Here is an 11,515-nt window from a genome sequence, read left to right on the forward strand (position 1 = left end):
GTTATTTGTTCCAAGCTCACTGTGGGCCTGTTGCTCAGGACACTGAAAGTCAGCTCTTAACAGAAGAATCTGAATAATTACTAAGAAGTAATAATTCCTCTGTTGATAAATGAACACCAACAGAGAGTTGTCGCCCGAGTCTGTAAATTCCCCCAAACAAAAGGAGCTTATCAAAAGCATTACTTTGTTCGTCTGCTACTTCACTCTTATGACTTCCTTAATGATTAATGCAGTTTTCACATTCTATCTGAAATCAAATTCTTTGTGGTCGCACGGTCTGTACGTTGTCGTGTTTCTCAGGCTCTGGTCATACACATTATTGGTTATTGTTGGTGAAGGCAGAGGTGTCGAGGAAAGAGCTTAATGTGATAATGAGACTCGGTGAGGAAAACGTGTCACCATAAGAACGGGTTAGAAAAACATGAAAGAGAATAAAAAGACCCGAGCTGAACAAAGACCAATGGAGACACAGTATGTTCCCCTGATAACTCTTAGCATACTCACTCAAATTTCCACCACAATCAACACAATCAAGCTAAATCTCTTTGAGTCTTCAAGGAGGCTGATTCTTTAACACAGCCAGTGCTGACCAAGAGTTGGCATCATTTGACACAGTCACTTCTGCATTCGTATGCAGCTAGTCCTGTCTGTCAACCAGCAGATAAATTGAACGAATTATTGACATTGAAATTCTTTACCTGGCGATCTGTACTCCATCTTCCCCTGTCCCCATCCTCTTCTCAACTTCTGCTATGAATTAACCAGCGATGATCTTAGGATGTTGTTGATGCTGTTTGTGGAATAGGCATGAGGCTGTATCATGAGTCTTGAAAAGCCATCAATCGCTCTATTTAGCAAATGGCTTAAATTTGTCATACAAGTCAACATGCCTCATAAAATTCGGCTTGGAGTTAACATACATGCGTCATACATTGATCTAGGATCAGATCTTACTTGAGACACACTTTAACTGAACAGTTTGCTCAACACCACGGGGGTCTAAAATTAAACAAATACCTCACTGTACTTTGGGTCACAACCCAGCTTGGATGCAGCTGAGATGGTGTAGCTTGAAGCCATGGAGCCTCCCTTGTCCCTCCAGCTGATCAGTGAGAAACAACCCAACCTCCAGAGGGTCGGACTCATTCTTCCTTGTGTACAGCTCCATGCATTTTCAAATCTTTCTTTGTGTATGCATATGTATCACAGTATCATCCACCCTGCTCAATAACAGCAAAATCTCACCATGTCTTAACCCAAGCATCAAGTAGAACTTAATCAAATCCTGCTCATGAGCCATATTCTTTGTTTGTTTCCTCAGTATATCCTGAGTGTCATGTTATAACAATATAAGTAATCACATTATAACTTGTATAAAATCTCAAACTTTATTTATATAGCACATTTTATGGACAGGGCAACACAATGTGCATCACATGAAGGCAAACAAAACATAATCCCATAATGGTTTTTAATCTGCTTTTAAATGTGTTCAGTGTTGGCGGCCTCAGGCAGGGCCTTCCATTGTCTTGGGGCATAAATACTAAAAGCAGCCTCCCTTGCTTTGGAATTTGAACGTGGGATGGTCAAAAGGCCGCTGCCTGTGGACCTAAGAGTTCTAGCTGGATTGTAGCTGATTAGCATGTCTGTTATAAACTGAGGAGCAAGGCCATTTAAAGCTTTGTACACAAGTAGGAGAATTTTAAAATCAATTCTGGTTTTGACGGAGAGCCAGTGGAGGGATCTAAGAACAGGTGTGATGTGTTCAAACTTTTTAGTTCTGGTGAGAATTTGAATTAATTGTAGACGTTGGACAGCTGATTTTGGGAGGCAGGTGGATAGAACATTGTCGTAGTCTAGTCTACTTGTTATGAGTGCATTAATTAATTTCTCAGCATCTGATTTTGACAGAAAGCCCCTCAGTTTTGAGATGTTTTTAGATAATCTTGTGATTTGATTGATATAGCTTTTAAAGTTTGAATCGCTGTCCATGATTACACCCAGATTTTTAGCTTCATTCTTGCTAGCTAAAGAGAGAGAGCTGAGATGAGCTGAAATTTTTGTCTCACTTAGAAAACTTCCTCTAATTGAACAAAGAGAAAACAGAAATTCTCATTTTTGGTACAAGGACTGACATCTATAGGTTGATATATTCAAGACACTGTTTAAGGGAATTTATAATAATGGTTATTTATTGTGCTTCTGAATAACGATTGAGTAGCAGCATGTAAAGATTAAATAATAGTGGTCCGAGAATCGAACCTTAGGGAACACCGCACATAACTCCTACTTTGTTTGAGGCATAATCTCCGATGGACACAAAGAACTGCCTGTCCTGTAGGTGGGTTCTGAATCAGTTTAGAACCGGTCCAGACAAGCCCACCCATTTTTCCAGTCTCTGCAGAAGTATGTCGTGGTCTACAGTATTAAAGGCAGCACTGAGGTCCAGAAGCACAAGAACAGATACTTTGTTACAGTCTGTGTTTATATGCAAATCGTTAATAACTTTGATAAGTGCTGTGTCTGTGCTATGGTGAAATCGGTAACCTGATTGATAAATATCTAGAAGGTTGTTTGATTTGAGATAATTATTAAGCTAAGAAAAACAGTTTTTTCAAGTATTTTACTGAGGAATGGTAAGTTGGAGACTGGCCTGTAGTTGCCATAACTGTTGCATCAAGGTTGCTCTTCTTCAGAAGTGGTTTAATGATTGCTGTTTTAAGTGATGTAGGAAATATACCTGACTGAATAGAGCAGTTAATAATTTGTAACACCTCAGGTGCTAGACAGTTAAAGACATTTTTAAAAAAGGGTGGTAGGGACAGGATCCAAGCAGCAGGTGGTGGGCCTGAGCTGCTCAACAATATTTTCTAGTTTTTTAAGATCGAGTGAGTCAAAATAGGACATGGTGTCAGCGATAATATTCCAGGAGAGCAGAAAGGAAGGTTCATTTCCAGATCATGAAGCAGTAATGTTCTGTCTGATAGTTATAATTTTGCTGTTAAAGAAAGCAGCAAATTGTTCACACATTTCAGTGGACAGCATCTCTGGTGGGATTTGAGCTGGTGGATTAATAAGTCGATCAACAGTGGGAAAGAGCCCTTTACTATTGTTGATATTTTCACTCATGATTTTAGAGAAGTAGGAGTGTCTGGCCATTTTAAATTCATTGCTGTATGCATTCAGTTTATCTTTGTAGATGTCATGGTAAACCTGAAGCTTTGTTTTTCTCCACTGCCGTTCTGCCGGGCGACATTCTCTCTTAAGCTAACAACTCCTACATTTCTCCAGGGGGCTTTTTGTTTTTCTATGATTTTAGTTTGAACAGGTGCAGGTGTGCCCCTTATTGTGGGTGGGTCCAGAGACATGCTGATTGAGGCCAAATGCCTCCAGTATGCTCATAAAGTTTCTAGCATCTGGATCTGTCTGATTCTCAACATGTATGTTAAAATCACCTGTAATAATTAAATAGTCATATTCTGTGGATACCTTGGATAACAACTCAGGGAATTCATCAAAAAATCCCAATTTAGATTTTGGTGGTCTATACAGAGTAATTATTAACATTGTGTGGACACAGTGTATGGATAAGGCAAAGTATTCAAAGGAATTGAAATCAACGAGGGGGACTTCCTTGCAGGTGTAGATGTTGGAGAAGACAGCAGATATTCCATCACCTCAGTTAGATCTTGTTGTATGGATGAAATTGTAATTGGGAGGCGCAGTCTCAATGATTGCGACTGAGCTACTTTTATCCAATCAGGTCTCAGTCAGTAGAGTGAAGTCCAGGTTATGAGTACTAATGAGATTATTGATTAAAAAAGACGTATTCGTTAGTGACCTGACGTTTAATAAAGACATTGTTATTGTTCGAGGTGCATGACTTCAAGGAGGACTAATAATTGAAGTCTGAACCAGTACTTAATTGTTTAGACTCCTGTATGTTACAGGGGGATTACAGGGTCTTTGTCTGTGGTTACCGGTAATAACAACAGGAATTTGTGAAACAGAGTCACATTCATTAGTCACAGTCATGAGTATGAATAACACAGCAGATGTTCACGATATCGTGGAGCGGTTATTAATGTTTGATGCTATGTTGTGAAAGGCATCAATAAACAACCTGCCTTCAGTTTTCCACCTCACCATCTGAGTTGCCAAATTCCCCTGCCTCTAAAATGTTTGGGTCAGTTTTCTTTCGAGTACGCACATTCCCTGTCAAGTTTGTTTTTATATATCACAACTTTTGTGTGGGAAGGGGCATAAGCCTCGTACAGGCCTCATTCTGTGCTTATTAAACGGTTTTAAATGAGACCATTTGTACCCCTAGTAAGTTATTCTCCGCATCCACCAGTGACTCTTACAATCCAACCAAACTAAAAACATCGATTTATATTACTCTGGCTAAGTCGCACAAATACTTTACATTTGGCTCGACAGCAGACTTTTTCTTCAAGACTCATGTTTTACATTTGACTTAGAAATCGATTGTTAAAGGGGGGGTATTGTGCTAATTTCAAGCTTCATATTTCACTTTGTGATACCTGTGGAGTAGCTTAGCATAATTCACAGTTAAAAAACACTCAACATTTTTCTCACACTGGTGCTCTGTGCAGGCCCTCATACAGCCTCTGTCCCTTTTAGAAACCCTGCCCCAACAAGCCCACCTTCTTCTGATTGGCCAGCTCTCCGAAGCCTGCTGAGGCTGCACTTTGTGACGTCACAAAGTGCAGCGTGTAGAAAAAACTGTGTGAAACGCAGTGTTCTCAGCAGCCTGCAGACTGAGCTGAGAAGCCTGGAGATCACTCCAACATACTTTTACCTACAGATTTGAAACTTCACCCACGTTTAGTTTGGACATCCAACATTGGAACGTTATATATACAATATGTCTTAAAATGTGAAACAGCATGATACCCCCTCTTTAAGAATTAATGGATGTTTATCATCATCGAATCATATGCATTCAACCTAAACATAATGGCGTTGCTCTATCAACATTTCAGCAGTAAAATTCTGTGCATCACAGTAGGGTATGCTTTATTACTCATCATTGTTCTCTGGAACAGTGGCATGGACTTCATTACAATAAAAATGCCATCTTATGATAATAACAATAATAATAATAATAATAATAATAATAATATGCCTCTGCATTTAAACCCTCAAAACTACCTCACATCTTTTCTCATATGAAAGCAGTAAGTACAGTACACAATCCAGAAATTCTAAAGCAACTATAAGAGTAAAATGCAACGTATACATTGATGCAGAAGTAATATTAATATTAAAACATCTTATTAATAATCAAAACATTAACAGAGAGGGACCATTGTATTGAATAATGAGTATACTTTCATTTTGAAACCGATAAAAGTTTGTACTTTTATTCAACTTAGGTTTTAAATGAATGACTTTGTAGTGGACTGTTTTCATTGTGTGGTATTACTACTTAAACTAAAGTCAATTTTCTTTCACAACTGACCAACAGCAGCCCAAATGTTAAAGGTTTGTGGTTTGATATCAGTTCTGCAGTGTATGTTTATTTAGTTGCCAGGCGATGAGTGTGTTCATTGAATTCTACAGTAAAATCAGAAAGTAGCTGCTGCTGTTCTGAGGTCATAATGGCTCATTATATAAACAGGGGAACAAATTCCACCTGCCTCAATCCCAGACCAGCCTTTGGAGAGGCAAGTCCACACTGTCTGATTAATACTACATTTGTATTTGACATTTTCTGGTTAGGAGAACTGTATTAAGTTGGGGGAGGAGTGCATTTAAATTCCTCATACATTGTTCTCTCAAATGAAAGTACTTTTTTCTTTTTCTTGAAGTTTACTTGCACATACAATTACTGTAAGATGACAATCTTTTGCTGTAGTCAGAAGAGGAAAATGCATTTTTTGGTCTTGCCAAAGGCAGTTTGGGGCTGTTTCATCTGAAAAGGAGCTGACTACTGAGGCTGTTTGATTTTAAAGGAGCTGACTGCTGAGGCTGTTTGATTTTAAAGGAGCTGACTACTGAGGCTGTTTGATTTTAAAGGAGCTGACTGCTGAGGATGTTTGATTTTAAAGGAGCTGACTACTGAGGATGTTTGATTTTAAAGGAGCTGACTACTGAGGCTGTTTGATTTTAAAGGAGCTGACTACTGAGGCTGTTTGATTTTAAAGGAGCTGACTACTGAGGCTGTTGGATTTTAAAGGAGCTGACTACTGAGGCTGTTTGATTTTAAAGGAGCTGACTACTGAGGCTGTTTGATTTTAAAGGAGCTGACTACTGAGGCTGTTTCATTTTAAAGAAGCTGACTGCTGAGGCTGTTTCATTTTAAAGAAGCTGACTACTGAGGCTGTTTGATTTTAAAGGAGCTGACTACTGAGGCTGTTTCATTTTAAAGAAGCTGACTGCTGAGGCTGTTTCATTTTAAAGAAGCTGACTACTGAGGATGTTTGATTTTAAAGGAACTGACTACTGAGGCTGTTTCACCTTTAAAGGAGCTGACTACTGAGGATGTTTCATTTTAAAGGAGCTGACTACTGAGGCTGTTTCACCTTTAAAGGAGCTGACTACTAAGGCTGTTTGATTTTAAAGGAACTGACTACTGAGGCTGTTTCACCTTTAAAGGAGCTGACTACTAAGGCTGTTTGATTTTAAAGGAGCTGACTACTGAGGCTGTTTGATTTTAAAGGAGCTGACTACTGAGGCTGTTTGATTTTATAGGAGCTGACTACTGAGGCTGTTTGATTTTAAAGGAGCTGACTACTGAGGCTGTTTGATTTTAAAGGAGCTGACTACTGAGGCTGTTTCATTTTAAAGGAGCTGACTACTGAGGCTGTTTCATTTCAAAGGAGCTGACTGCTGAGGCTGTTTTTCTCCATTACCCAGCCACTCACACACACCCACACACCCACCCACCAAACACACATCTCTATGATTTATCTATAATCTATATCTAATCTAGAATTATGTGATTTTATTTCATAGTTGATTCCTTTTTTCTACAGGCATCATTGCTGTAGCGTTAGAATAAAGGCATTTTCATTTCCATGATTGTCTGGAACAATAAATTCAACCTCGAATCTTGAAACATTTTGCTTTTGATCGGTGGTGCAGCTCTGCTTGTCAAAGTGCATCAAGTCGAATTTTTGTTTCATTATGCTTTTATCCATAAAAAGAGGACGCAGTGCGTGGGGAAATAAAGGAAAGATTAGCATTGTTTTGTTCAGCAGACAGCCATATTAGTAGAACGAGGAGCTCTTTGACGCATCAGAGTGTCATTGTTCTCTTAACACACAAAGAACGATTCAAAAAGAATTGTTATCATTTTTAGTGCTCAGAAATTCATGGTCCACTCAGGATCAGTCCTAGTGATGCACAAACTTACTGTCGTGAGTCAAAATTTCAAATCTTCCAATGGCTTAGTTCATCACACAAACCTGTAAATCGCTGATATCCCAGCAGCCTCTGCTGTACGTGTGTTGTGTTTGGCACTAAATTCTAGTTTGCTAACACACAGAACTAAGAGGCTGAAAATTCTTGACATTTTATCTACTGAACATCTTCATGTTAGCGCTAATTATGAGCATGTTTCCATGCTAGTGTGACCCCCCCCCTCGAAGATGTGGTCACACTACCTGTGTAGTTTGTCGCGCTAATGCTAGCTACGCTAAGCTCCGCTAAGCTCCGCCTTAGAGATGGCCTCGTTGTTGCCGCGGGTAATGGCGGATGCTATTTTTCTTTGGGTTTAGACCCCAGCTTCCTGATGAATGTAGAGCTCCAAGTTTATGTTTACAGCTCCCGTGCACTTGGTTAGGTATACATTTAAAGTGTTTTATTGGAATTCTGTGTTTAAAATGTGTTGTGTTGGTCTGAGGTCATTCATATAAATGGAAACACACAGAGCATTGACTTTAGAGTGCAAACAGTTAACGGGACTGTAAGTAAAGAACTAATTTATATTAAAAAAAAGAGGGTTTATATTCCTACATAATAAGTCATAATATTGATTGTCTAGCATATGGATTTATTTCCCTATCGAATTATTGACAAATGTGTTTTACTGTCTATTCTTTATGGCATTTGTTTAACTTTGATGAATTTGTTAAGATGGAAACGAGACTTTGGAATAACTGAAAAGCACCGAAAAAAAAGGGAAAACAAAGCAAATATGTGTTTATCAATAAATTCTGGCAAGACTGACCAGATGAACGGCAGCAAGTTTTCTCTGCTCATTATTTCTCCTGTTTCACAGGAATATAATCTGTCTGCATGCCCAGCGTACCTGGGCCTGTTACACTAGCATCAGCATGTAGCTCGAAGAACCAATGGCATGGCTGTAAACTCCGTCTTGTTTATTTGTAATTCATTCATTCATGTGTTGGGAAAGTTTGTTGGCTAATGGGACGACTGTGACGCAAACCGTCTTTGAGCTGTGCAAATGGGATTAGTGATAGATTTATGTACAGTGTAAACAATAGTACTAATCTAATGAGATAATGACTGAATATATTAAAGTACTGAATATCTTTGATTTAATACTCTGGCAGAGGGCCCACAATGCAACAAGAGCATCATCTGCATCTTTTAGACGGAAAATTTAAATATCAAAGAACAACAAAGAACATCTTGAAGTCAAAAAGTGTGCTTTAAACCCTCTAATGTATGTATACAGAATCTGCATCCCTCTGTGAATAAACATGGACATGTGTATGTGCCACTTCTGCCAGAAAAATCACAACAAATTACAGCCTGAAAGATGCCGCTCACAACATTGAAATCACATATTACTTTCACATGACCTGTTTGTCAGAGACTGGGGAGGTGGCTGATCAGAAAGGTTTATGTGCAGAGAAGGAAAACTAAATCACACACACAGAAACCACTGAAAAGGAATGATGTGTGTCAGCCCTACTTATTGTTAGAAAAGAATATGAGATATGCTGGGAAGGAACAGTGTGTAACTGACACACATACACATGCAAACCAGAACACATATTCAGCTCACACTGAATGACTTCACCGCAACCACCTGGTCGGCCTCCAGGCCGTCCTCCTGATCTGCTTTGCTCGCCTGGTCGGCCCCCTGGCCGCCCTCCTGATCTGCTTCGCTCCCCTGGTCGGCCCCCTGGCCGCCCTCCTGATCTGCTTCGCTCCCCTGGTCGGCCCCCCGGCCGCCCTCCTGAACTGCTTCGCTCGCCTGGTCGGCCCCCCGGCTGCCCTCCGGAAGGCATTTGCTTGGACTTTGCCCCTCAACAGCCCCTGGTTGTTAGCTAAACTTTGTACCCTGAACTCTTGACCCGGAGGTCAAATGGTTTTTAGTGTTTCCTGTTTTATTTTGTAGTTCTTGCCCTATGTATGTTTTGTCTTGTTTTACTTCCTGCCTTTGTGTGTTTTCCCGCCTGTTGGACTATGTGCCCTGCCCTTATTGTGTTCACCTGCTCCCTTGATTGTCTCAGCTGTGTCTGATTAGCCTCACCTCCTAAGTTTATTTAGTCTTTGTGCTCCCCTGTCTCGTTGCCTGTTCATTGTGATCCATCGTACGTGAGTCTATGTCGTCCATCCTGTGTCGTCCTTCTCTGGAGTTTTGTCTATGTCCATGATGGATATTCTTTGTGCTTCCCCTAACCCCTCATGTCTCTTGGATTACCTGTTCCTGGTTTTGTTGTAAGTTTGTTGCTCCGCCTTTTTGATTTTCCTTTTTGTCTTTTGTTGGAGTTAGATTTTGTTTTTGCATTTTTTGCCTTCTGTTTATTAAACCTATTTATCTAAGTCTGCATCTGGGTCCTCACCTTTTTGTTTAACTCAAAACCCTGACAGTGAGAGCACAGGAACACAGAACTATCAGGAGAAATTCTGAAACGTCACACTGCCTGGGCACTTTTTAATCCTGTCAGGTCCCGTAGCTCTCTCCACCTCAGAAATGCCGCTCCAATGTTTACTCTTGTTTTGTATCGTTTCGGTCCAACTCTTTCTTTATAGCTTGCTTTTCCTCATTTCTCTTCTTTGGTGTAATGGTCTTGTAGTAAGCCCAGTTGGCAGTGGAGGGATGGGCAGTTTTTCATTCATGGTGGTTGTTTTTAAGCCTTTGTGGACACAAACCGGCTGACGCTGCGCACACTGAAGAAATTGAGCTTGACCGTGTGAGCATGCGCGGAGGAGTGGTGCTGCGCAGCGTGTGATTGACAGCACACACTCATGTTCAAATATATCCTGATCGAGACACATCATTTAATAGCATTTACACAATTTTTGCTAGCACACTGTACATTAGCCTTCTAGCTAACTTTACGTAACCACTGAGAGACGTAGCCCATTCTCTTTTCAGCAGGCTGCATGCTTGGCCGACGCATTCGCACTTGCATTGCCTCGGCTCCACAAGCTCTGGCTTCAGGCATTAGTGAGTGTTATGACCCTCGGTCATAATTGTTAAATGTTGTTTTTCTTAACCTTGTAATGTGCAGCTCTGTGTCTCGTCCTCATGCAGTGTGTGGGTGTGTATATGTGAGAATGTGTCTGTGGGTGTGTGTAGGCAGGATGCTGAGGCAGGAGCTGACTCTCATTGGTCAGCTTTGAAGAGACTGCTGGATTGGCTGCTGCTGCTGGATTGGACAATCAGTGAAAATCACAGCTTTTAAAGCTCCTGTAAACCCAAATCCACACAATCTTTCTAACTGTGTAATTTAGGGTCTTATGTACATACTAGTAAGCATCTTAAAAGTTTTAGAAATTAGTTTGAATACAATCTTGAGTTATTGCCATTCTTTCTTTGACTTCCCTGACGCTGGGGTTAAATTGGTTGTGGTTATGTATGATATTTATTACGTCATAAATTTCCATGAACCAATCCACCGCAGTTGTCCCGCCCTCACAGGTGCAGAAACACATCTCGGCTTGCGATCAATCTTCCTCTCTGAATCTGAGCCAACTCGTGTCCACATACCCTGAACGTCTCTGCACATACCTGTTGTAATTACCTAACGATCGCATTTTTCCCATCATGCCTGTGTGTGCTCTCCCTGGTGCAGATGACAACGTGTCATTCCTTTATTTTGTAAATGCAGTGGACTTGGAGAAGCAGCAGTGTTTCCGCTACATACATTTAGTGAATTGTTGCAGCCGCTGCTTAAGAAGTTGTAATTAAACGACTCTTTGGAGATTTCCGCTTCAAATCAACGATCGTCCATCCTCTCCTCATTGAGGAAGACCACTGAAACAGTGAACTCGTGAAGTCTTTGCAACCAAATAAACAACAGCGGGACCAGTTTACTTCTCACGGCAAAAGAGAGTGCGCTCCACATCGCTGACATCGGCATACAGTTTTATAACACAATGAAAACCATCAACGTGCCTATATCAGCTGTGCGCTCAATATCAACTGAAGCAAAGTGATCAAATTAAAGTAGTTTGTGAATTAAAACTTAATGAGGTGGAGAGGAAAGTACAATTTAAGTGTGGAAGTAAGAAATAACCGCATCTAGAAAGAGGGTAAGTCTACATGTTATGTGCTTCTCACAGAAAT

This window comes from Semicossyphus pulcher, unplaced genomic scaffold (assembly GCF_022749685.1).
Source record: "Semicossyphus pulcher isolate SPU_LCO1_2020_fin unplaced genomic scaffold, fSemPul1.0.p SCAF_17, whole genome shotgun sequence".
Taxonomy (NCBI): domain Eukaryota; kingdom Metazoa; phylum Chordata; class Actinopteri; order Labriformes; family Labridae; genus Semicossyphus; species Semicossyphus pulcher.